Source organism: Chelonoidis abingdonii, chromosome 2 (assembly GCF_003597395.2).
Source record: "Chelonoidis abingdonii isolate Lonesome George chromosome 2, CheloAbing_2.0, whole genome shotgun sequence".
NCBI lineage: Eukaryota > Metazoa > Chordata > Testudines > Testudinidae > Chelonoidis > Chelonoidis abingdonii.
In genome coordinates, this window is record NC_133770.1 from 142688576 (window position 1) to 142709945 (window position 21370).

General features: G+C 39.5%; 1 pseudogene; it reads right to left on the reverse strand.

Annotated features, from left to right (window-relative positions):
- The window catches only part of LOC142046262 (uncharacterized), a 38570-nt pseudogene extending 25489 nt beyond the window's left edge, over positions 1-13081 (reverse strand).
- Positions 13082-21370: the final 8289 nt, after the last annotated feature.

A 21370-nucleotide genomic window follows, 5' to 3' on the forward strand; every position in this document is an offset into this window, starting at 1 on the left:
ACAAACCAGTTTGTTTACATGTTCAAGAGATAATGCTGCCCGCTTCTTGTTTACAATATCACCTGAAAGTGAGAACAGGCGTTCACATGGCACTGTTGTAGCCAGGTCACAAGATATTTTCGTGCCAAATGCCCTAAAGATTCATATGTCCCTTCATGCTGCAACCACCATTCAAGAGGACATGCGTCTAAGCTGATAATAGGGTCTGCTCCATAACAATCCAAAGCAGTGTGGACCGATAAGTGTTCATTTTCATCATCTGAGGCAGGCTGATTTTCTTTTTTGGTTGTTCGGGTTCTGTAGTTTTAAGACTTTTGAAAGCATGCTCCACACCTAGTCCCTCTCAGATTTTCGAAGGCACTTCAGATTCTTAAAATTTGGGTTGAGTGCCGTAGCGATCTTTAGAAATCTTACATTGATACCTTCTTTGAGTTTTGTCATATCTGCAGTGTAAGTGTTCTTAAACATGTTCTAGGTCATCAGCTGAGAGTGCTATAACACGAAATATATGGCAGAATGTGCGTAAAACAGCAGGAGACATGCAATTCTCCCCCAAAGAGTTCAGTCACAAAGTTAATTAATTGGTTTTTTTAATGGACGTCATCAGCATGGAAGCATGTCCTCTGGAATGGTGGCTAAAACATGAAGGGGCATCTGAATGTTTAGCATATCTGGCATGTAAATACCATGTAATGCCGGCTACAAAATGCCATGTGACCGCCTGTTCTCATTTTCAGGTGACATTGTAAATAAGAAGAGAACAGCATTATGTCCCTTAAATGCAAACAAAGTTGTTTGTCTGAGCGATTGGCTGAAAAAGAAGTAGGACTTGAATGGACTTGTAGGCTCTATAATTTTACACTGTTCTGTTTTTGAGTGCAGTTATGTAACAAAAAATATACATTTGTAAATTACACTTTCACAGTAAAGAGATTGCATTACAGTACTTGTATGAAGTTAACTGAAAAATACAATTTCTTTTATTTATCATTTTTGAGGGCAAATATTAGTAATCAAAATAATAACATAAAGTGAGCACTGTACACTTTGTATTCTGTGTTGTAATTGAAATCAATATATTTGAAAATGCAGAAAAAAATCCAAAAATATTTAATAAATATCACTTGATATTCCATTGCTTAACAGAGTGATTAATTGTGAATAAATTTTTTATTCATGATTAATTTTTTGGAGTTAATCACATGCGTTTAACTGTGATTAATCGGCAGCCCTAGATACAAAAGACATGGACACTGAGATTGCTATGGATGTTAACATAGCATTAACTATTGACTTATTTATTTAATTTTTATTGATTATGCTTCCTAGAAATTGCATTTTAGCAATATTAACTCCAAGCTATTTCCCCCCCTGGTAATTACGGAATGTAGTATGTAAGGAGATTCCTTTATACTTATAAAACATATTTTTATTAACTATATAGTACATGTGTTCTCTCTCTTTCTCACACTCACACACACATAGATATCAGTATTAGAAGCCACGATTGCTTCTCATGCCTTGGTGGCTGCCAAATGAGGCAAATAGTCTCTGTGCAGCTGGTAGAACTCTCAGCTTTCCCCTGACAACTTTTACAGTGCAGTTATCTTGTCAATATGGTAAAAACTCTGTGGCACGTTGAGGATTTGGGAGCAGTGTAAAATAAAAATATTGTATAAAAATTAATAATTCAAAGGATACTTTACTTGTAGGACAGTAAGGAGAGAGTCAAGAGACAGCAGAGAGTGATGAATACATCTATGGACCCTTCTGCATATGACATAGGGCCCTGCTATTAAGTAAATTACCTACACATGTCTTAGCTAACGGAAAACAAAACCAAAGACCACCTTATCTTAGTCTTCCTTAAGATGCAAAAGCAAAGATGGGAAGGAAAGCCATGCCCTTTATAGAATTCACATTTTAAAATCCCACAGCACCAGTTAACGTTATAATTTCACCAATTAACAAATGATTGTGAGGAATATTGCTGATGAAAGTTGAAGACTCTAGTGAGCTGTGAACAATGGCAGCTCCAGGCACTAGCGCTCCAAACACATGCCTGGGGCGGCAAGCCGCAAGGGGTGGCCTGCTGGTCGCTGTGAAGGCAGCAGTCAGGCTGCCTTTGGCGGTGCGCCTGTGGGAGGTCTGTCAGTCCCGCCAAAGGCACGGGACCAGTGGACTTCCCGCAGGCACGCCACCAAAGGCAGCCTGCCTGCCATGCTAGAGCCGCCCCTGGCTGTGAAGTTCCTCTTAGCATTTTTATTCTTTACCAGAAGAATTGACTGAGAATCCCTTCTATAATACACAGGAAATGTTTAAAGTGCCATATAAATTTTTGGGAGAAGAAAGGTTCTTTATAGTTGTTACAATTTTAACAGCGGTAAAGCATCAAGGAGAAAGGTTTCTATTTCTATTAGGTTTCTTCCGGCTCTCTGCTGTTTATTTTTATGAGTATCTTTTGGGATGGTTACCCTGGTAACCAATGTGGGCATTGGATGTAAATAGCTGTACTGTAAACTCACACTTGCAGGGCTTGTAATGTTTGGGAAATAATCGTTTATTTGTAAAAGGAGTGGTGTGAGGTTTGGTAGGAAAAATTAAGGAGAAAGTACTACTTCTCCTTTACTCACTATTAACTTCCTTTGCTGCAGATTATGCCAGTTCTAGCCTCTGTTAGCTACAGGAGAGAGCTAAATCTGTGACAGTATTTTCAGTGGATTTTGCAGGTTTATCCATTTTAAAAGCAAAGTGATATCTTTCATGGCCATGTTGCAGCATGTGTGTTCTGGAATGATTTGTTGTATTTGAAGTGAGGTCATCTAAATACATAATGTCACCTACTTTTATTTCAGCAAGACTGAAATTCCAAAAGGCTACCAGAATGCACTTCTCCATCTACCTCTTCTAGGCCTCCAGTTCTGTAATTCTGCATAGAGCTGCCCCTAACATTTAGGCTGTTTCCTATCATCTTTAAATGTCAACATGCTTTTGTTCTTGTGGGTATGTCCTCTGGGAAGAACTCTGCATCCAATAAACTATTCCAGTTGGAGTGAGATTTGGGTAGTGATTTGCTTCTAAAAATAACTGCACCACAGCTAACACAGAATTTCTCCTGAAATTTTACTGCCTACTCATTCAGAAAGATTATCTGAAATAACATGGTGTGGTGGTGTGCATCATCCTGACCTCCTGATGTTTCCCACCTCTCCAGTGCTGGGTTCTGAGCTTAAGATAGTAAACAGAGCAGGGGGAAGGGTGCCATAATGTGAGTGTAGGCTATGGGGAAAAAAAAGAAGGAGAATATAGGGAGGGTATGTTCTTGTTGCATACCAAAATCCAGAAGAGACCTGATGACTCTTTGCCACCCAGTAGCCAGAAAACTTTCCTCTGCCCTGGTGTCATAGCATTCCAATGGCCACTCAACAAAAAACAAAACAAAACAAAAATTCCCAATGAACTATTTTTTCAAGTATTTTGGAAAAAATGTGCATTATCTAACCCAGGGGTTCTTCTTTTCTTTTCTTTTCTTTTCTTTTCTTTTTACTGGAAGCCTCTTTGAAAATAGTTCAGACTCTGATGACACCCCACCCCAGAATACCATACTATGCCACCCTTACTTTTGTGTTGCTGCTGGTGGAGGTGCTGGGTAGCCAGAGCTGGGTAGCCAGAGAGTTCTGAAGGCAGCGTCACTGCCAGTAGCAGCTCAGAAGTAAAGGTGGCAATACCATACCATCTTGCAACCAACCTACAATAGCCTTTTGAGGATTGGATCAACACTGATGTAACCTATTTCACTGATTCCTAGTTATAATCAACAGATGTGTTGTACAATAATTTTTCTCTGTGCCATAGAATATTAATGTAGCTCTGTAAATGTTAATGTATCTACACTATTGCTGAATCTAATAAAAGGAAAATAAGCTACAATTTTCAAACTTGGCTGCCCAAAGTTGGGCATCTAAATCTATGGGAACAAATATGAAAATATTGCCTAGTGGTTTTTGACATTTATAAAAAAATAAACCTAATTTAAAAATAGTTGGTTTTTGTTAAGTAACTATTTTCAGTAGAGTTACCAATTGCAAACACATTTTGACTTTAGGTTATAAAATTTCTTATTAAAATACAAAGGAAAGAACCATCAGAAGAATCCAGGTACTTGAAATAAACGCCCAGTTTTACCTGGAACTCTTGATTAATTATCATTTAGCTCTCATTTTTTCTAAAGACTCACTTTCCCCATGGCAATCAAATGAAACTTCTTAGTGGTTGTGCTCACAGCAATTTAGGCTAGATCCATGTGATTTGGTCCCAGATGGAATGCTAATCTGTGGCCTTTAGGAAGGTTCTCTTCAAAACAAATGGTAGGATTTACATTTGAGTAACTAGTGAGTGTTGCCTAGCAAAAATGAAATTCTATTGTATACACTGGCGGAGGCAGGAACACTGGAATAGCAATATCTGGGCTGTGACCTGGAGGTAACATCCATGCTTGAGACCAATGGCTTCCAAGGATCCACTACCTGTGTTGTAGGAGCAGCAACTCACACCACAGATCTGTCATCTTCATTTGCTTTCATTCTTCTCACTTTGCCATGGCCCAATCCAACTCCCATTTAAATCAATGGAAATATTTCTGCTGACTCTTATGGGAATTGGATCAGGCCTCTAGAAATCAAGCACAAGTAGCTAAGCCAGAGGAGTGTACTCAGAAATAAGAGACAGCGGTATTTGGAGCCAACAAGCCATCTTGAACAAATCTTAGGCTGAGATTTTCAAAGGGGACTAAGGAAATAATTCAGCTCCCACTGAATTTCAACAGGATTTCATCACGTACCTCCCTTAGGCTCCTTTGAAAATCTCAGCCTTAATCAACTGCTAGAATTTCTGCTTTGGTGGTGGTAGGAACATGGCATGCTTTTATACTTCACCTGCCATGGTTCCTAAAGTGCAGCATTCAGTGTCAAATACAAGCCTCTTTTTAGTCATTCTTACATAATATCCATTCAAGAATTAATCATTCTTTTGTTAAACAGCAGAATAGACAATATTTTATTAACCATTAATGAAGTGCCTGTTTATATTGTAGAGGGAAAGGAAGCAATTCAAAGGTCTGCATTTTTTTAAGCCATAGGGGGATAAGACCGATGAAGGCAAGCTCTAAATATTAGGACATTAGTGCTTTGGGATTAGGTTTGCATTTTCAATGTATATGACTCTTGAAGCAATCATTATGTTTTACTGTGATATAGCAATCAACACTCACCCAGCTATTTACACAAACTCCAACATTAAAAAGTTGCAGTTTGCAGCATTATTTACTGATTGTAGCATAGTAAGATCTTAAAATAGGAGTCAAAATTATTAGGTTACTAAAAGCAAAAATCTATCACATTAAGAGTAGTAAATGCATCTAATAGATGCAAAAGTGATTTTGTAAACCAACTACCCTAACCACACATACGTCTATTACACTGGTAGCTGAGAATGCCTGTGGACACTTCAATTGACCATTATAACCTCTTGTTTCCATTTGATCATACATTTCTGAAAGTTTCACCAAGCAGGATGAAATTTCCCAAGCCTGGTCTCTATTCAAAGTAAGATTTCGAAGGAAAGGGTGAACCAAATGTGTGTCCAAAAATACATTTCCATAGACCTTTGCCTCACTCACTACATAAGACTCCACAATGGCGAACCTTATTCAGTGCATACCGGTTGCACATACCATCCAGGAAAAATACTCCATGGCTCCCCTCCCTGTCCCTCTCCATATCTGTTAAGCTACAATCCACAAATTCAGATGAAATCTCAAAAGTGCATTATAAACCTGATCTAACATTCCAGACTCCCATTGACTTCAGCGAGCTTTGGATCAGGACCTATTTCCAAAATGGGGCTGCTCATGACTACCTGATGGGAGATGTAAATGGTATTGTCACAACTCCAAGCATACATTTCATCCTCATTTTCAGCATGAATGCCCTGTGTGCCTCATGGCATAGGGGAGTATAGGGCTGTATGTGATCTGCCACCATATCTTGTAAAACACAAATAAGAACTCTACTGTCAAAACACTTGCTAGATATGAAGCTCAGTTATAGGACTCTACAACAGTCAGTAGCCCTTAAAGGGACCTTGATGTCATAGAAATCATAAAAAAACCCTCCTGTTCTTTTTGACGTCAAAATGTTTACAAGAAGTAACTGTGCTATAACAGAGGATAGTATAAGCAGCAGAAACATTCCTTTTAAAGAATGAAGATACCATTTGTATGCAAATGTAATAAAAAGTGGTGCCTGGCAGACTTTTCACTGAATAAAATCTTTCAAAGATTTCTAACAGGCACTAATGGCGCTTTAAAGAGATGCTTTAATGTGTTGTGTGATATGACATATGGCATTCATATGCTTGCAGTGACTTCAAGTAGTGTATTTTAACTAATGGATCAGGACATGTGATGCAAAATCTATAGGGAAATACAGATGTCACTCTGTTAGAATATGTTATAAATTCCTACGAATATAAAGCGATAAAGGTGACCCTGCCAGCAGGTAGGGGATCTTGGGGGACAACTACTGCACTGGTGGGGTACAAAATAAACTTTATTAAGAAAATGTAAAAACAGGGAAAATTCAATAGTGAGGGGTATGGGGTTTGTTAAGGTAGACAATTGGGGAGGGGTTTCTTTTAGTAAATAGTACAGGGGGTTTTAATAGTGGGTAATACAGTGGGTCAATGACCACTGAAGTATAAAGTACAGTACAACAATTCTATGTAAAAGGCGGTCCCAGCAGCATATAGACCAACTAACAATATGGCAAAATGTTGTTAAATAACCAACAACCTAGGTAAAATGTGTCAAGTGGTATAAATGTATTAGTTATTAGAGAGAAAAAAAAGTAACCAATGGGTTTATGCTAGACTCTCAGAATCACAATTGAGGTTGGCAGCAGAGGACAAGGTGGAACAGTAGTGGGGAAAGGGATAAGAAGAGACCCACGAGAGAAAGGCAGGGGCTAGAGGAATGAGGTGGGGATGGGGGAAGAGGACACGTGAGCAGAGAGCAGAGGGAGTTAAACCAGGAGACACAGAGAGCAGAACAACTGCAAGTTTAACAGCAGCAAGAGACTGCAAGTGAGTGAATTGGGGAAGCTGTGGGGGGGTGGCAGTGGGAAGACAGACTACCACAATTATACAGAACAGCAAACTTATCTAATGACTAACTTCACAGCAGGCAAGACTACACCAGAGTCTGGCAACTAGACCTCAACAGAACGAGCAACCTCATACATGTCCTAACCTACACCTTACCCAGCACCATATATCAACAATCTCGAGACCGACACGTCTGTAGAACCACAGCTATGGCCAAAATGAAATTACAAACTTATGCTCGTACCTGATATTCTAATAGTGCCAGCCTCAGGCAGAGACCAGATTACTAATAGCTTGGGCCACCTTCTAGCACGCAGTGCGCGGGCTGCAAAGCTCTGTGCGAGTGATCACACCAGGCATACAGTCCAGGAACGTCAGACCAACAGCAGCCGGCACAGCTTATAGTTTAATTTTTTAGGCCAGCAAAGGCCTTGCGGAGTCAAGAACAGATTATAAAAGGATACATATTTGAACCTACAACCCCCAAAACTTAAAGTAGTAAAGCGTTGGTATCTGGTCTGCTTGGGAAACAAGCCACACTACGTGTGAGGATGCTCTGTGTGCGGGGACCGGGGAGGGGGATGTGGGGCACCGCAGCCGCTTAGTAGTAGAGTTGCGTGCATCTGAGACGCTGCGATTTCGCTAATTTGCTTCAGCGAGTCTGCACTCATGGCGAATGAAGAGATAGCGCTTATACCCAAATCCTTAACACACCTCAGACAGTCACAAACACATAGCACGAACAGGAACACAGAGCATGACATCGGAGAACGTAGCCTTACACGATTTGTTCATCAATACATCAGGCTAAATACTCTAAGCCAACATAAATTCCAGTATTGTACAGTTCTTGTTGAGAAAGGAGAGTGAGTGAGGGGAGTTTAAAGAATGGGGTGGTTAGGTCGAAATGATTCGCTAACCATAATGTATAGCGGAAAGAAGAGGCTCTATGCTGGCTAATAAAGATCTCTTAGCTTGATAATGCAGCATCATAAGTGTTGCAAATCTTCTAAATATGCAAGGACGCCTTACCTCCGAATGTGTCGTGACCAGAAAATGTTTCTGTAATTTGTGTTCCCAGTATGTTTTTCCAGAGTGACAAACGATATAATAGGCTAGACTTGTCACAACGAACATGCTTAACTTCACTTCCACGAAAGACTTGTTCTCTTGTTGATACACCACGGGGTACTGAGTATGGATACAAGGGATAAGATAACTGCACAGGTTAGCATAGGCAATGCCTTGAGCTATGCCGTGTCCGACGCGTCTATTAGTCCTCCCTGGGAGCCAACTCCACGTAAGCCGTCTGCCGACTTCCTTGAGAGAGATGCTCTACCACACGTACTAGGTACTTATGTGCACTTAGGAGGGCCAATACTCGGCCCCCAAGCACTTCCTCGTGCACCAGCGTAGGAGTTCCTGTAACAGTTACTCATAGCAAGATGGATACTTACAACATACAGAACAGAGCCACGACTGCACACTATCTCCACAGTCTATGGCTGCGCAATGGACTACTCTAGTTTAACGCTTAATGTACAAGCGCATCCTTGTTAAACTAGGGCATTCTGTGTCTGCTGACGTTCACTTAGCTACAAGAGTCTTCGGTGAGGGGCTGGCCACATATCACACGTACCCATTATGCAGTAAGGTAAGCGAAAAAGGAAAATTGAACTCGCGTAACAGCTTGGCAGACAGCTTCGTAACCATCAGACATCACACGAGACACACATCTCTGTGAGTATTCTAATGATATTAATACATCTTTATGTCTTTTAATTCTAACACAGTTATATTGTCTATTGTGACTTCTTAGCGCGATATAACACCCTATCATGATTTAAAGATTATTATGGTTTGAAGAACAAAGCTGGTCTATATTTCTGACGTAGTCTAGAACTGGAAAATTAGCGTGGGGAGGAATCTTGGAGAGAAACTCTGTTCTCATGAGACATTGTCCAGAATTTTACTCGGCACCTGAAAAGATCAGATAAGGCTTATGGAGTGCAAAAAATATTGGCTGATTTCCTAAAAATCACTAGAACTGGCAGACATAGACGATAGAAAAATTGAGCAACCCCTAAATGAATTAGCGCTTCAGTCAGTTCTCTGTCACTGTGTCACTAAAAATAAAAACAAATTTGGCTTTTTGGTTTTCAAAAAATACTTAATGTTAAATAAAAGTAGTCTAATACGAAATAAAATCCTAGTGTCGCGAAGAGATAGCGCCTGTAGGTAATTAAAATGAACATTGATTTTATTCTGTAAATCACTTGTAGTTGATTATTTTTATAAAGCAGCAATAGCCTTTCAGTAACATGTAAGAATCGCTGAATACCTTTTTAAATAATCTTCTATATAAGTATTCTTACAACTTCTATGGTGTCCATAAAGTCACACTAATGTTTTTTAAAAAAAAGTAGCAGATTGAAACTGGAGTAGACAAATTAAAAGACACAGTTCACACTCAGTTATGACTCTTGCCAAGGAAAGCCATCTAATCAGGTAGATGACTAAGGAAGTTTCAGATGTGTGAAATTTGCAATGGAACCTAGGTGATGTTGCCAAAAAAGAGTCATAACATTAAGGAGTGAAGGAAATAGCTCAGATTCTTCAGCAATGTCATTGCTGGTAGGAAGAAGAGTTAGTCATTACAAGAAGTGAAGGAATTATCTCATTCTCACCTATTAACAGGAGAATTCAGGAAGAATTGGAAGGCAGCCAGTGAAGCAGAAGTTCCCCACACCAAAATTAACAAGAGTGCAAGGGCCCAGGAGATAACAATTTAATCAGTTTCTCACTCATTGACAGTAGGTTTTTGGCAGCAGCCTTGCAACTTTGAGGCAGCTCAGGAGAGTCATGGGATTTTATAGACTGGAAAAGGACACCTAAGTAGCGAGTTTTATTTTCTGGTGACGGCTAGCCTAAATTTAATTAAATTCAAATGATTCATTTCGAAGGAAAATCATGTACAACTAGGCGCAAATTCTGAGCTAAACTTTTCACCATCATGGAAAGACTATTGAAGAGAATGGACAAGGCGTAATTATTATAAATTAACAGAATAGAATTCGTTGCAACACTTTTCAGCCACGGAGATTACAGATCACCTTGATTTTGAGCCCATTCAATTGCTATGGCTACTTTTATTCACTAAAAGTAGAATGTCGTATTTTCATCACATGTCTAGAATAATGGTGGCATGGCGTCTTTGGTCTTTACCCAAATGCAGCATGTCTGGAATCAAAGATTCATTAATTAAATGAATTCAAGTGATGCAAGCAAACTTAAATAGCACTTCACATTAGCTGAATTACAATACCCAACACTTTATTGTATTTCTGCGCAGTTCAGTAACGCAATATAATTGGCGTCCTCATTCTGACATCCTTCTATGATATCATCTAGATACATTGTGGGCATCTGATTCCAAAATTATACTCAACAATTGCTATGCTGAAAAACAAAAGGTAACGAGTGGAGAAAATAAACCTTGCGGCATGTAATGCAAAGGGTAAATATCGACTGCGGATAAGATCAGCTGAACAATAGAACACATGCAGAGCTGTCGCCGCCGCATTTACAAGAAAATAGGCACAGAAAGATGTGCAGTATCTGCACAGCAAGAAAATTGTGGCCCGTATGGTTTCTCGACCACTATATTCTATAATGATCTCCTACATACACAAACCAACATTTACAACATTATCCCATCCAGCCAACCTCCTTTGCCAAAAAGTCATGCTCTAGCGTCTCTTCCTCTCTTTGTCACACCACAATGCCTTCAATCCAATTTTTTTACCAGCTGCAATTGCCCATTTTAAAGATTACCAACCTAATGGCTATCTGAGTTGCTGTTGTCCTGCATTTGAGTCCCAGATCCTGTTGTCCTGGTTTGTTTTTCCTGGCACAAGGTTGTTCCCTGGTAAAAGTGTTTCTAAAGTCTGTGCAAGGTGTCAACGATGACAGGAAAAGCAATGACAGAAAAAGACCAAAAAATGTGTATAGCAACATTTTCTTTAAGCTGCTGCCTGTTTTAGTTGCTACTTGCCCACATCTTAGCAACATAAGAGTGACCATTACTGGGTCAGAACAAAGTCCAATCTAGCCCAATACCCTCTTACCCCAACAGTGAAAAAAAAAAAAACCAATGGCCAAGTGCCCCAGAGGGAATGAAAAGAACAGTTAGTCATCAGATGATCCATTCGCCTGTCACCACAATTCCCCAAGCTTTCTGGCAAACAGAAGGCTACGCGAACACCGTCTTGTTAACTTCAGCTTCACTTTTGATTTGTCCTCCTCCATAAACTCTTGTTAACTTCACTTTTGATTTGTCCTCTATGTTCCTCTAAAGTGGTTTTTGATGTTACAGCAAAATCACTGTTCTGAGGACCTGAATAGGGCTGTGACTTTAGTTAGCACAATGGCCGGGAGGGGTGGCCACACAGGACAAACAGAAAGGAGAAGGGAAAAAGGAATGCTAGCAGGGGGACAGCTGTAACAGACAAAAGGCACACTGCTTTTTTGTTTAAAATCATATTGCTTCTTAATGTATATGCTATTTACCATAAACCCCAGCAATTTAGTAAATAAAACTCTAACAGTTGGGCTGTTCTAACATAGACACTAAAACCTATGTTAAAAATGTCAAACTACACTGATTAGTTCTCTACAATGTGTTATTTTCTGTGACTCATTGCAGCAAGAACTTAATATGTTCTTCACCTAAATCCTAGTAAGTTAGATCTATACATATTACCAGTATGCATTGGTAAATTGAGGCCATACCTACAAACACGCTTTATGTCCTTTAAGGAATAATTAAGTCTTGCTTATTAAATAGGCATGCACTGGATCATGCAATAAAACATTTGGATTATTCTGGAGATTCTTAAATCAACACTTGCTTAGTTCACAGATTAGCTAAAGAGCAGGGCCAGATTAAGACCTTTAGAGGCCCTACACAATGAAAAGATTATGGTGTCCCCCCATATGTAATTGAAAATAAAAACAATTCTATACCATAAAATAAAATTTTATTTTTTGAAATGACACAAAACTTACTTGTATGCTGAAATTAAAATAGCTTCTTTCTAGATTTTCTGATTGCAAAATTCTGGATGAGTTCATCGAAGCTGACTCGACGAAGCATGTCTGCTTCCATACACAATAAGGAAAGTGCGTGAAGTCTATCCTGACACATTGTTGTTCACTGAGAGTTTTTTATTCTTTTCAGCTGAGAAAAAGAGTGTTCTGCGGAGCCGTTAATAATCAGCAATGTTAGAAAAATATGTAGTGTGATCTCTATATTTCGAAATACATATATTCCGTCTTTCAGTATTGTGTCATGAAGAACAATGTGACTGAATTTCATTTTTCCTGTTTCATTAAACTTCACGCTCATGTAACAGTGGAACTGCCGTACTTCTTCACAGAGATTCATGTTCAAGTCAACAGGGTATGAGTCAATTAGCTTTTGGGAACCTTGTGAATATTGTTCATCAGATAAGTTCATATCATTTAGAAAAGAAAATCTACTTGATACTTTGTACACTTCACCTCTCCTCTTCATGTGAGCTTCAAGTGTATCAATTATAGTGTAGTAAGTAGATACGCAATATTTGTCTCTAGTATTCAATACTGTTTCTGTTGCACTGCTATCATTTGCTTTTTTTTTCCTGATTCACCTGTGGGACTGGGCTTCTATGTAGTTAGTATCAGGCAAGATATCTTTTGATATGCCTTCAGATCTTTCAGAATCATTCCTCAAAGTGTGTAAGTGGTCTGCTAATGATTGACAGATGTCTGCACATGTTTTCAAATCCAGTTCTTTTTCTTGGAGAGCTTGGCTTGTGTGGTCAACATGAATACAAACTCTAGTTCTTGCATCTTGTTTGCAGTGTTTTCTGCCTCTCATATAGTTTCTCCCTTTTGTGATTGGTCTTCCAATATATTTTCTAATGCATCCACAATCTTTGAGTAGGACTCCAGAATTGCACCTGATGCCACTGCATGTGCCTCCCGGCGAGTATTAGAAAGATTTCAACACACAATCGTTGCCCAAATATGTTTTAAGAACTGCCTATCTGTGTGTTGAGGCAGAGAAAAAATGTATAAAGTAACTGGACTGTTGAGAAAAACCTTACTGCCACCAGACAACAATCAACAGCACTGCGGCTAACAAGATTGAGAGAGTGTGCAGCGCATGGTATGAATATGGCATATTTGTTCTGTTCAAAAAGCTTTTTCTGCATTCCTTGCTAACGCCCTGACATGTCGGCAGCGTTGTCATAAGAGTGACCTCTGCGCTTTGAGAAATCTATTTTGCAAACTTGGCACAGATAATGCAGTACTTGATTTGCCATTTCTTCACCAGTGTGACTTTTCAAATTGAAGAATGTTATAAATCATTCAACTGGTTTTCCATCTGTGGGAGACACGTATCTTAGTACAATACTCAATTGATCAATATGTGAAAGATCAGGGGTAGAGTCAACAGGTAAACTTAAGTGCCCAGCAGTACTTATTGCATCCACAATAGCTGAACGAACTTTGTCACTTATTAGATCAATGAATTCATCATATATTGTCTTGGATAAGTATGATGGATTACCTTTGCCAGCATTCCCATATTTTGATATATGACCTGCTAAAAATGGGTCAGACTGAGCATAAGAAATTTCCATTCTGGAAAGGCAGATCATGTTCAGCTAATGTTTGAATAACACCTATAATACGCTGCAAGACATGTTGCCAATATTCACACTCCCCTTAAATTTGTTCTTCCAATTTTTGTGTCAATCCAAATCCCTGTCTTCGATTTAAATATGTCAACACTGAATCTCTGTGAGTAGTGCTATTTTCATGTTGTTCAATTAAAACAGTATTCCACCATCACTAAATCCATCTGCAGCAAACTGGGATGTTGAAGGTTTATATGCAAAAAGTTTGCAAAGAAAACAATAAACAGGCCCTGTTGATGGTGAATACAGTAGCCATTCTTGATTGTATGTCTCACCATGCTGAAATATATTTTTTTCTGGATATCTTGTTTGTTTGCCATTGGTAAAACTCCAACATGATTTCTCAAATGGCCCAGTGTGGTGCTGACAGTCATTTGTTCTACGATCTATCCAGTAAGCTACATCATCAATATTGAAATCAACCCATGTAGCAGGATCTTAGAGGGCTGTTTTAAGCCCTTCCGGGCAGGAGCAGGTGACAACCCCGCTACAAGGAGCAGTAGAGTAAATGCAGTAAGGAGGTGCAGTAGAACTGGCAGTTAATCATAGCATGCATCATCAAAATATCCTGGTGGTCTCGCAGGGAAAATAAGTTAGTAATGATTTAGCTTTTATAAGCAAATGCAAGGGATGCTCATTTACAAAAAACATATGTTACTTCAGTTACAAACATATACAACAAGAGAAACTCTCAAGCACCATAGGGTGGCAATAGTTATCACTTGTAACAGAGTTAAGAAATTGATTAGCGTAAATCTTTGTTATTATGAAAGTATCTATTTAGAATGTAGGAGGCTGATCCTGTGCTTTCTGCCAGATTCTGAGCACCCTCAACTCCCTTTGACTGCAATGGGAAAAAGTCAATGGGAGCTGAAAATGCTCGACTACTCACCAGATGGGGATGTAAGGAACAAATATTATTGGAGCATTGTTATCAATATATATATATATATATATTAGAATTAGGAAAGATGCATATCATAAAACTTCATATTCTGTAAATATTCCCCCAAGCTGCTGAAGTATGTCTGGAACCAGATGAAGATTCAAACAGTATTGTAATCAAATACTCTTCTTTCATGGTCTTACTGTGTGGAGTATATTTTAATAGACTAAGATACACTGCATGATGTTTTTCTTTAACCTGGGGTTAGAATATTCTTGGTGTAAAAATAAAGTGTGATGAGCTGCCTTTGTCTGAAATGTTAGAAATGTCAGATGATTCCTCATGTGCACAAAGAAGGGATTCTGATTAAGTATGGATCTGTGGGAATTCAACCTGGTAACACTGCTATTATTAAGATTTTCTGACACTTCCCATTATAAGATCCTTTACTGAGTTCCTTTTAACTATGCCAAACTAAGGGTACGTCTACACTATGGGATTATTCCGATTTTACGTAAACCGGTTTTGTAAAACAGATTGTATAAAGTCGAGTGCATGCGGCCACACTGAGCACATTAATTCGGCGGTGTGAGTCCATGGTCCGAGGCTAGTGTCGATTTCTGGAGCGTTGCACTGTGGGTAGCTATTCCGTAGCTATCTCATAGTTCCCACAGTCTCCCCCGCCCCTTAGAATTCTGGGTTGAGATCCCAGTGCCTGATGGGGCAAAAATCATTGTCACAGGTGGTTCTGGGTAAATGTCGTCACTCATTCCTTCCTGCGGGAAAGCAACGACAGACAATCATTTCTTGCCTTTTTTCCCTGGATTGCACTGGCAGACGCCATAGCACGGCAACCATGGAGCCCATTCAGCTTTTTTTTACTGTCACCGTTTGTCTACTGGATGCCACTGACAAAGGCGATACTGCAGCGCTACACAGCAGCATTCATTTGTCTTTGCATGACAGCAGAGATGGTTATCAGTCATTCTGTACTGTCTGCTGCGCCATTGTAAATTGACAATGAGATGACAGTTATCTGTCGTTCTGTACCATCTGCTGCTGTCATGGGTGCCCCTGGCTGAGGTCGGCCGGGGGCGCAAACACAAAAATGGGAATGACCCCCTGGGTCATTCCCTCCTTTATAATATCTAAAAATAGAGTCAGTCCTGCCTAGAATATGGGGCAAGTGTACTAGAGAACCAGTATATCAGAGAACCAGGGAGCACAGCCGCTCCGTGTCAGATCCCGCAGAAATGATGAGCTGCATGGCATTCTGGGGGGCTTCCCTGCAGCAACTTCACCCGTTGCTTCCCTCCTCCCCAAACCTTCCTGGGCTACCGTGGCAGTGTCCCCCACATTTGTGTGATGAAGTAATAAAGAATGCAGGAATAAGAAACACTGACTTGTTACTGAGATAAAATTGGAGGGAGGCAGCCTCCAGCTGCTATGATAGTCCAGGCAGGACATTAAGCGGTGCGGGGGAGAGGAGCCCAGCATCCCGCTGCTGTGATAGTCCAGGAAGTACAGAATCTTTTCTTTAGACATGAAAGGGAGGGGGCTGATGGAGCTCACCCCCAGTTGCTATGATAAGGACGGTTACCAAGCCGTTCTGTACCATCTACTGGGAATGACTGGAAATCAATTCCTATTTTACCCAGGCGCCTGGCCAGCCTCACCTGAGGCCAGCTAGGGCACTCACGGGCTGATTATGATGACGGATAGCAGTCAAATTGTACCATCTGCCACCGGGGAGGGGAAGAGAGCAGATACTGCTCTTCACTGCCATACCATCACCTCTACAAGCAGCATGCAGTGGACATAGGGTGACATTGAAAAAGTCAAGAAATGATTTTTTTCCCTTTTCTTTCATGGAGGGGGAGGGGGTACATTGACGAGCTATACCCTGAGCCACCCCGGACCAATGTGTTTGACGCTGCAGACACTTCGAGCTCAGCCAAGAATGCAATACTTTTCGGAAACTGCTGGGGACTGTGGATATGCTGAGTCCTCAGTACCCCCTCCCTCCATGAGCGTCCATTTGATTCTTTGGCTTTCCGTTATTGCTTGTCACGCAGCACTGTGCTGTGGGACTCTGTGTCATGGCCTGGAGATTTTTTTTCAATGCTTTGGCATTTCGTCTTCTGTAACGGAGCTCTGATAGAACAGATTTGTCTCCCCATACAGCGATCAGATCCAGTGTCTCCGTACGGTCCACGCTGGGCTCTTTTTGTATTTGGACTGCATGGCCACCCGTGCTGATCAGAGCCCAACACTGGGCAAACAGAAATGCAATTCAAAAGTTCGTGGGGCTTTTTCCTGTTTATCTGGCCAGTGCATCCGAGTTTGGATTGCTGTCCAGAGCAGTCACAATGGTGCACTGTGGGATACCGCCCAGAGGCCAATACCATCAATTTGCGGCCACACTAACCCTAATCCAATATGGTAATACTGATTTTAGCGCTACTCCTCTCTTTGGGGAGGAGTACAGAAACCGATTTAAAGAGCCCTTTATATCGATATAAAGGGCCTCATTGTGTGGATGGGTACAGCGTTAAATCAGTTTAACGCTGCTAAAATCGGATTAAATGCATAGTGTAGACCAGGCCTAAGTGTTTGGGCTGAAATTTTCCATGACCAGTGTCTGAAGTAATTATTTTGGAAAATTCTAGCTAAAATGGTTCAGCTATTTCTGAGAACAAGACTACGGAAAAATGCATTATTTTGCAAATAAAACTGTTGACACTTTCTTTGGAAAACTATAGTGTTCCTATGCTTTGGAGCAGAGACTTATAATTTGACAGAGGTGTGGCCTTTGTGTCTGAAATGTGTCTTGTGCTGTTCCTGGGGGGAGCAAGGGAAGACCCAAATTTGGCCAAGTTATAAGCATATTGAAAAATTGCATCAAACACATGCTAAGTGGATTTTAGCAGTCAAAATTTCTGAAGATTTCATGCACCCTGAACATGCTTAAGTTTTTTACAGCTCCTAGGGTTAGATAAACTGTACATGTGCCATCTCCATAGAGCAACTGGGCATGCTTCATCCCCTCATGGCCCCTAAATATGACAAGACTGTGCCATGATGGAATTTGGGTTTTTTTCAGATCACATTCAAAGAGCACTAGTAATATTGTAAAGTCAAGCACCCAGAAGTTAGGAAATGCCAAAATTAAGGTTGCCTTTTCAACTTTCATTCACCCCCTTGTTCATATACGTTCTGATAGTCTTAAACGACATGATCACAAACCATTTTTTCACTGGGCCCTGTTTCCTCTGGTGCATAGGATGGCCCTATTCTGGGTGTGAATCTGGTTTGTACTGTAAAGGAGAATGTTGTCTTTGGGACTCCTGCTTTATTTATTGCAGAAGTTGGAAGGTGTATAGTGAATGTACCAGGAAACTGCAGGAAGAGAGAGGATGATATCTGGTGTAAGGCAGTTCCCTTTCACTGTACACATACAAACAGTGGTATAGTGGAAACAAATTCATGAGTATTCGTGCAGCACTCAGATACTATAGTGATGAGCACCATAGGAAAGCCTGTGAAGAAATATTTTTTTCTTCAGAGCAGGGTTTGAATAACATGCAGTAAATAAGGGTGAATGTAAAATGGGGAGAAAATGCATCTTAAATTGCTAGCCTCTGGAGTGACCAGCTCTTAACAAATGAAGACTAGATTTCTCCACTGTGCCTTCTTTATAACAGCAGCAAAAGCTATTTCACTTGCCAGCTGATGCTGTATTAACAGACTTCCTCCTTTCAATGGGTCACCATGTGAGATCAGTTTATACAAGGCTTCTTGTACAGTATTGCCTAGCTTCACAAATTGGACAGCTCTAATGTTTCTGCAGTAACATACTTTGAAAGATTTAAGCTGTTCATTTTGAATTGTATAATTTAGTGTTCTGATAATAGTATCACTCAGATTTATGCTTATTTTAACATTACTCCAGAACACCTGGAGAAGCAATCCCTCATCATAGACCTATAGACCTTTAAGAGGCACAGAATGCCCAGTATGTGCTTAAAAAGGGGCTGCTTTGCTCCTAAAGGGTGAATTTTTATTCTGATAGCCCAAACTTGCCAAGTCTAATAGTAGTTATAGTGTGTATATATAGCACATTTATGTCCATCATGGATCTCATGATCATTGCAGAATAAAATCCAGTTAATCAGGAAACAATTTGAGTGAGGGGTATGTGGGATTTTTAAAAATACCTGTTTGCAATTTTAGGTAAGTTCCTAGTACATGAGAATGTGGGGAGAAAAGCAAATATTTTAATAGGATGTTGTATGCAAGTGTATATGGCAAAAAAAGCATTTCAGATCCCCATACTCAAGAAACTGTATGATATGGAAATATTTATTTATTCGTCCCTGCTTTTTACTTTGTCCCAAACTGATATAACTGAATGTCATTGCCATCTAAACCTTTAGTGACTTCTGAGGAGTATGTTGGAGGTCTCCACTCAGTTTATGCCCTAGGAATGAATAAATCAGTTCAGATTAATTAGTAATCTCTTTATCCCAAATTGGAACTGAACCAGACCTAAGTCTGCCTGTATTAAAGAAGTGGTTAACTTGATAATACTAAAAAGCATATCTGTGTATTTTCTCATTTCTTTGAATGAAGTGCTGTGGGGATACCTTATTGCTATTCTGCCCTGTCTGAAACTAGGAAAGGGTGCACAAAGATGTGTTCTTTGGATTATTCCAGTCTGACTTCTAGACTAAAGAAGTCAAGATAAGCATCCAAACTGCTCATTAAACCCATCTTTTGTTTCTTTTGGGGTTTACTTGCCTCTAGTCTACAGAAAGGTTGACAGGGTTGTCAATCCAACTTTTCCCATGCACATTAAAAATACTTTACAGAGATGTTGAATCTATTGGTATAGCTGCTATCATGCTCCCTAGATATCCTCATATACCACTCTTAAAATCAACCTTTTATAGTCTTATGTACAGATGCTTCAAATGCTGTGAATTTTCCTAGTTTATCTGAAGCCACTGTTTGTGACAGTCTATGCTACTATGTTCATCCTTTTTTACAAGATTATGATACATTTTGTACCAAGTATTTCTTGTGAAGTATTATTTAGAAACTCATAATTTGCTGATCATTATTGTCCTGGTAAAATATGAGTGGCAATATTATATGTAAAATAATAGGATTCTACTGTATGACTTTACTGAGAGCATGTCTACACTAAAAACTTAAGTTGATCTATATTAGGTCGACTTAGAGCTTTCAATTTATTTAGTTTGTTACAAATTAGTTGTGTTTTACCTTTTATTTTCTTGTTAGCAAATCCTGACTTTTATGCTTCATTACTTGTAATCATTTAAAATCTATCTTTCTGTAATAACTTGTTTTATTTAAACCATCCAGCTTGGTTTGTGCTTTAGTTAGGGAAACTCAATTTCAGATAACAAGATTTGTGTATATCATTTTCTGTTAATGAAATGACAGAATTTTATGAACTTGTGTTTCCAGGAGAGGGCGGGGCAGTACAAGATGCACATTTCGGGGGAAAGTCTGAGACTGGGAATGATGCTCTGTGGTATAATTCAAGAATGGCTGGCCATAGCACTCATGCAGTATAGCCAGGAGTGATTTACATGCTGGAGGTTGTGTGTGAGCAGACCAGGGGTGGTTGTTTTCCCAGTGAAGCAGTTTAAGAGGCACTCCACGCTGGAGAATTGACAGGACACAGCTGTTCAATAGTCCAGATTGTATCCTTGGTAATGTCACACTGTCCCAGCCTTAAACATTGGTAAAATCTAGTCTTCAATCACTCTCATTTCTCATAGTATCTGTAGTGGGTGATCTCAAGTGTATATGCAAAAGTGGCATGAAAGAGACATGTATGCAGGTCAAGGGTTAAGTATTGAATCTAAGTTAAATTTGTTACTTTGCCTAATATATTTATTTATGCTTTAAGAAAGTAGTTCAGTAGCATCTTTGAAAATGCATTTCCTCTTTTCAAATGTATTAATTAAAACAGAAATGAACAAAGAAATTATATATACAGTGGGTGAGAAACTCAGTTATGGAGACACAAAGCTAACGAATTTAGGTTGGAGTCTTCAGTTTTTCTATAGTGCAAATAAGTACTGACAGTGAGATGTGTTAGATGAAGATATGATTTTAAAGGATATGAAAATGATGATGCTCCCATTTCAGTACCTGTTGAATATTTTATGATTGATTTTAGAGATTTGGGAGAACAAAGGGGAAGCATTAGCTTGGGGATATGAGTTAGAACAAGAAAGGGAATCAGTGAATATAAAAATATTCTAGCCACCTAATATTATTGAAAAGTAGTATTAAGCTGTGGTATTAAAAGAAGAGGAGGAATTAGAAATTGCAGACATTACATTTAGTTCATTTTAAGTTGTATTGTTCAGAAAAGAAGGTAGCCCTGTAATGCTTGTCTCTGGAGAACCTTCCTAAACTATTTATTTCTGTTCATTTTTCATCCTATTGACTCAGACTAGGCAACCTTTGGAGTTTTGTATGCAAGCACCAATAAATGATGCTATAAATAGAGCTGGGAGACATAGTTTATTTGCTGACA